This window comes from Heptranchias perlo, chromosome 32 (assembly GCF_035084215.1).
Source record: "Heptranchias perlo isolate sHepPer1 chromosome 32, sHepPer1.hap1, whole genome shotgun sequence".
NCBI lineage: Eukaryota > Metazoa > Chordata > Chondrichthyes > Hexanchiformes > Hexanchidae > Heptranchias > Heptranchias perlo.
In genome coordinates, this window is record NC_090356.1 from 24,626,798 (window position 1) to 24,633,916 (window position 7,119).

The following is a 7,119-nucleotide window of genomic DNA, read 5'->3' on the forward strand; positions in this document are numbered from 1 at the left end:
TTTGAGGAGAAAGTAGAGGAGGGAGCTAATTGGTTGCAACTCTGACCAGTTCTCTTGGTCCTGGGTGATGCTTCTACAAAGCATCTGGTGAACAACTGTTGAAACTTGCCCAGTAGAGGCAAGTGAATTCCAGCATTTGACTGGCCTGCCTTGATCTTTGACATCATAACCTTCTAATGGCTCAATTCTTCAATCTACCTATTGTGATATTTAAGATGGTTTGCAGTTTCTTGAAAACCTAGAATTCTTGGCACATTCTCATGGGGAGGGAAAGTCCAGAGGGAAAATTTTTTAAAATTACATATTGCCCATTCTATATTTACCTTTTTGTTTAATACATTAATCTGAAATGTCTTTGCTATTTTAGCAGAGGTGTTGTATTAGCAGAGCTGTTTGTTTTAAACAGGTTAAAATAGGGGACAAAAATTTCAGATGAATGCATGAAGCCGTCATACATTGTTATCCTGCAGTGTAATTTTTTTGAATGGAGACCTGCCAGGTTGGGTTTCCTCCTTGATAGACCATTTCAGGACATCACCAAGAGGGAGCATCCCACTACAGCTTCATTGAATGCAATGAGGTCAGCAATTTCACACCAGCCTTCGAGCCAATTTGGAGCTGCCTGGACAAACGTGTTCTGAGCTGTGCAGCATCCAATTAGTGACGTGCTTTTTCTAAGGTCGGGCAGCCATCGATTTGGTTCTCATCGATGATTATCTCCCCCATTACTTTCAATGGAGCTGCTTGTTTTCTATAATATCGTGGAGTGAGGAAGGTGACTGATTTGCCTGCGTCTCCATTCAGGTAGAGATTTGTCCTTTTTAAGTAGTGATTTTTCTTTATGGTGATATATATTCAGAATGGGGGATGGGCTTTAAACAAAAAGTACTCCCCACCCCTGAACATTCCTTTCTCTTTAAAGTTTGATTTGGTCCAGGTACCATGTGACACTTGCAATTTTGGTGATAATCCAATAAAAGCAGGGTGTTATGCTCATGATCAAGACCACTGGTTTCATGGAAAAATGGAATATGATCTCCAACACCAGTAGGCATCCCATGTAATAAAAATGGAATTTAACTTACTCAGTTACTGTAAATGAATAGCCCAGATTATAAGAAATAGGAGCTACCTTGCATATTAGGTACGATCATTGGTTTTCATTTTCATAGAAAAACAGATGTAATCACCAGGCAGTCCTAAAAATTTGAGTTGCATGTGATAAAAGGGGCACTTGACCTATTCAATCACTGTAAACCGGTAACCCTGCACACATGAAGGTATGCTCTGCCAGACTTGTGTTTTTACCTGTTTGCATAAGTTTCTGGGTTATCTCCACATCAATCTAAGCTAATATTTTGAAACACAAACACATGCTTTTAGCATTGTTTACACTTGCATAATTAGTAGTATTTCTGCTCCAAGATGTTCATCAATTTAAGTCTTGCAGGACCAAGTTAGTTTGCAGTAAACCTTTAAAGGAAATGCTGAACAGTAGACCAAAAATACCATGATCTCTAATATTCCTAAGTGGAAGTATCTGCCTGGCATGATTTCACAAATAGATATTTCCAGTGGAGCCCTATCTAAGAGCTGTATGCACGTTACCAGTTCCAAGAATCTACATTAGCATTTCAGAAGCGACTGCTTGGATGGGAAATGATCACTATTCTGAAACAAAGTGAACTGAATTTAGCACCAAGGACCTATGTCATGTATAGTGAGAAATTCCATGGGATTCCAACTTGATTAATTGTAAAGTAACTCAATATTAACTAAGTAAACTAGCCATTTTTTAAAATTGCATGATTAAATTATTGTATTCTAGGATTGCTTACAGGGTTAGCACCAAATAATCAGTGGCCAGTGCATGATGAAAGTTGGCCCTTTTATTGAGGAAATTGCTTAATCCAGATGGGGTATAATTGCCGTACGCAATTTCAGTGTTTTTGGGTGGGGGGGGAAAAGAGGAGGAGGAGGAGGAGGAGGAGGAGGGGGGAAAAGAGTGATGAGTGAGCACTGGCTTTGTTCCTAAAGTAGAATTGGGCTCTCTGATGTGGATTCTTTGGTTTATAGCATCTGCTGCCGTATTCCTGAGATTGTAGTAAGACTGCAGCTTCTTCTCTGGGACCTGGGTTCAAATCTAAGCAAGTCTGAAGTTCTCCAATGCGAGTGGCTGCAAAGCCCTTATGTGGAACTAGTTTCGACCTGGTTACTAATGGGCACAAACCTCCTTCACGCATTCTGCTTGTAAGTTGGCACTGAAATAGTTGTCTTGCTCAGGTAGGCTATAAGGTTGGTTGGTGTGGAAAATTGAAAACCATGGGGTGATCCTCTAAGGATGAGACTGAGATACATTGGGGGCAAAGTAGAAGGTGCTTTTCTACATCCTACTGTGATCTGGGAATGCTTGATGCTTACACTGGGTGCCTGAAATGGAAAGTATCCCTGCCCCAAGCACTAACCCTTCAGCTTGAACACAAAATTTACCTTAAAAGAGAACCTGCAGCTTGCCATTGTTTTTGGGACTAGCTTTGGAAAGCTTGAACTATGTATGCAGTGTATAATCTTTGTGATCAGAAGCAGAATGAGTGCACCAGGGTATCCCTGGGCTCAGCAGCTACTTTTTAAAGTAATAAAATTGTAAATTGATCCAGTGGAAATAGAAAATGGGTAATGGAAATGAAGACAATTTCTGAAGAAAATGTGGCTTTCTTGCTAACTTCAGTGTTGTAAAATAAAACTAGAGAGTAGAACTTATACAGTATAACGCTCATCAAATGCTGTTGACAAGTCCACAAATTTTCTTTGTAGTTGAAGTGATCCAGGGTTTTGTTGATATACTTGGTACTTAATGAAGGATTGTGCCTTGCTTATGACTCAGCCTTAAAGGTCCCTTATTATACTACTATAGTTTGATTTTAATTTCTGTTCTTTGCCCCTGTCTCACCCAGAAGATGAATTGGTTCTTCACCATTTGCCTGTTAAACTTCAGCTTATAAATTTTTGATATACTAGATAAAGTTTTCTCCATCCCACCCCCCCCCCCCCCCCCAAAAGCAGATAAACTGTTTATTTGGATTTCCAATTCTGCCCATGCCGATATACTTTGATTTTTGCCAATTTCTGCCAGGGTCTGGAAAAAAGTTGAAATGAGCACCGAAAATGCTGGAAAAAAAAAACCGCACCCATTTTGGCTTAAAAGATCCTGCAGTTCATTCTGGTTGTATAAGTAACTGCTCCATAGAGGGTATAATAACCTGCACCTAGGGTGACTTGTATATGGGATTTTATGGTACTTGCCCACTGTTGCATTATTGGTTTGGATAAGTGACTTCCTTTATTGAGGTCTGGACTTTTAAAATCTGCAACTAAGAATTGTCTTGTTGGATTTTCAAGTTAAATGATTTCCTGTTATCTAGCTGAGTTCCTTTTGCGAGTCAGGTAGGAACAAAGCCTCAGTCCCTCTTTGTTCATTCATGGACATTGACTTTACGTCTCCAACGAATTCAAAGCCATGGGGAAGATTTCCTCCTGCTGTGCTATGTGTAACAAAATCAGAAACCCATTTATAAAGAATGGATTTACAATTTCATTGCTCACCATACATATTTTCACCAACATTGGAATGATCTCAATCACCATGACCTTAAATCGGCATGGGCAGAATTGGAAATCCAAATAAACAGTTTATCTGCTTTTGGGGGGGCGGGGGGTGTGGTGGGATGGAGAAAACTTTATCTAGGATTTATACAAAACATGACTCAATATTTGCTCTCATTGATTTCTGGATTCCAATTGGAAATGTGCTGGGGCAACCCTCACATCCTTCCTTAACAGCAACCTCTGGCCTCAGTGCTTGTCAGATTTTTCATCTAAGTTACGGTTTTGTTGTATCACAATGCAGTGTTTCATTATATTATTTATTCATACTGACTTTGCAATGTATAAATCTGACTGCACACTTTTAATGCTACAGACATTAGTACTAAAAATGTTCATGGGAAAATAAAACTTTAAATACCAGAAACAGTTTTTTTTCTAATTTAAAATAACTTTGTTCGGTTCTGTTTATCCAACTTGGACTTGCTATTCCCTAAGGTACCTATAATATTATGTTATAACTTTGCTCACATTATTAGTCCCTTAAGTGGCTTACAAACTTTGAGGGAAGGGTTCCTATAAATATTAACACACTTCCAGGGACTCACTAAAAACAATGGCAGACTGCTGGGGGTCACCTGTCCTAATTTACGAAAGATAATATGTAGCCAAAGGAAAATAATGCTACCATGCAGAAATGTTTTTTAAATTAGAAACAGCAGCAGAAATAATCTATTAGTTAACAAATACAGAAATCCAGTAGACTTGCAGAGGACCTAGAATCTGGGGGCATTTTGAATACCTATGGCTTAGTTGACTTTGAGCAAGGCTGTGTCAGAAATTGTATGTGTTGTTTCCCTTTTAATGAAGACTAGGTTCTGTTTTGCTTGTCTGCTACAGTAGTGCTTTGTTCTGAACATTTCGATAAAAGTTTGTTAATTCAATCTAATTTATTGCAATCACGCACAAATAACCAGATTAACCCCTCCGATCAAAGTTAGTCCAAGCCAAGACTTTGAGACATGTATAATTTCTAATAAAGAAAAAGAAAAGACTTGCATTTATATAACACCTTTCACGACATCCCAAAGTGCTTTACAGCCAATGAAGTACTTTTGAAGTGTAGTTACTGTTGTAATGTGATACTAGCAGCATTGCTTAGTTTGAATACAAATGAGCATGCCCGCAATGATTAGCGAACCCCCTGCCTTACCATTGCAGTTGACAAATCCGCCCTTTACAGCATGGATGATTGTCGGATTTGTATAGCCTTGAGATGGACAGTAATTGTTTGGATTCTGATCATATATTGCACTGACAAGCTGCTGCACAAAGTCAGTGCGCTATTATTTTCTGGTACTTGCTAAACTTGTTGAATGTAGGCCAACAAAGAAAATTTACTTTTTAATGTTCTTTATGATTTTAAGTTCAGTTTGACCAGAGCTGACATCTATCCTAAACCAATCAGACCCCAACCATTAAAGTATGAGTTCCTAAAGGAGAGCCTTACTATTTTACACAATCTGAATCTCTAATGCATCCAAATATAGCCAGTGCAATTAAGAGTTTTGATTGTGTTTGCCAAGTTTTTGCTATTTCAACCAGTGATGACAAAAAGCTATAGATGAAACAATGAAGACAAAAGAAGAGACACTCGGGTTGATTTGGAAGAGGAGGATAGATTGATTATTGGTTAATGGAGAGTAGGAATAAATGGGTCATTTTTGGGGTATAACTAGTGGGGTGCTGCAAGGATCAGTGCTTGGGCCTCAGCTGTTTACAATATATATCAATGACTTAGATGAGAGGACAGAGTAACGTATCCAAGTTTGCTGATGATACAAAGCTAGGTGGGAAAGTAAGCTGTGAGGAGGACAAAAGCTTCAAAGGGATATATACAGGTTAAGTGTGGGCCAGAAGGTGACAGATGGAGTATAATGTGGGAAAATGTGAAATTATCCACTTTGGTAGGAAGGATAGAAAAGCAGAATATTTTTAGAGGTGAGACACTAAGAAATGTTGGTAGTCAGAGGGATTTGGGTGTCCTTGTACACGAATCACAGTTAACATGCAGGTATAGCAAGCAACTAGGAAGGCAAATGGTGTGTCTGCCTTTATTGCAAGGGGGTTAGAGTATAAGAGTAAGGAAGTCTTGCTGCAATTCTATAGGGCTCTGGTGAGACCACACCTGGAGTACTGTGTATAGTTTTGGTCGTCTTACCTCCTTAAGAGGCGGTGCAATGAAGGTTCACTAGATTGATTCCTGGGATGAGAGGGTTGTCCTATGAAGCGAGATTGAATAGAATGGGCCTATATTCTCTGGAGTTTAAAAGAATGAGGTGATCTCTTTGAAACGTATAAAATTCTTAGAAGGCTTGACAGGGTAGATGCTGAGAGGCTGTTTCCTGTGATTGGAGAGTCTAGAACGAGGGGTCATAGTCTCAGGATAAGTGATTGGCCTTTTAGGACTAAGAGGATGAATTTCTTCATTCAGAGGGTTCTGAGTCTTTGGAGTTCTCTACCCCAGAGGGCTGTGGATGCTGTGTTGTTGAGTATATTCAAGATTGAGATTGATAGATTTTTGGACACTAAGGGAATCAAGGGGTATAGGGATCGGGCGGGGAAAGTGGAATTGAGGAAGGTTAGCCATGATCCTATTGAATGAGTAGGCTCGAGGGGCCATATGGCCTACTGCTGCTCCTATTTCTTATGTTCCTCCTTGAGTACTGCTCCAATTTTCAGACTATATTCCATTGGGCTTGGGATGGGGACCTGGCATACCAGGTCCCTGACCATTTTACATAATCATATTTTCTTGCATTGGCATAAATTTGATAAGTATCAGGATTCCCCAAGGCACGGAATCATTGATTTCACTCATCCCCCTTCATCAATCCCATTATTAGGAACAGATTCCATTTGCTCAGTGTCCAGCTTGTTGGTGAACACCAGCACTAATTCATGTAAGTAAATGCTGTCTTTCCTATCAGCTACCATGATGCCTTCATTTTCAGGCAGTCTACTCTCCCTATGTTCTCAACTAGAAAGTATGGTTCCTGGGTGATCAAGGGCTGATGACACCTGTGCTGTTTTTCAGGACTCCAGCTGTGTGCTGCTGATATTTGGTGTATTCTGCCACCACAGTCATCATAAGAGTATAGTATTAGAATTCTGAAGTGCCTCAGGTGCCTGGATGGATCTGGAGCTGCTCTGCAATATCAACTAACTGGTGGTGGTGTCTTGCATAGAGGCATCCTCATGGAATCCCAGAGGAGGAAACTCCCAAGAGCAGCAGGAAGATGCAGAGCATTGCCTGTATCTTGCAGGCATCATTCATTGAAATCCAATATAGGAGACCACACTTGCCCAATGCGTGAACAGTCTTGCCCACATTTTTCCTTCCCATCACAAAAAATAACTATCTACAGGCACTTGTATGTTTCCCATTCATGCTACTTCAGAGCCATTTCCAAACTTAATACAATCATAATTTTAATCTGAAACCATTCTAATATT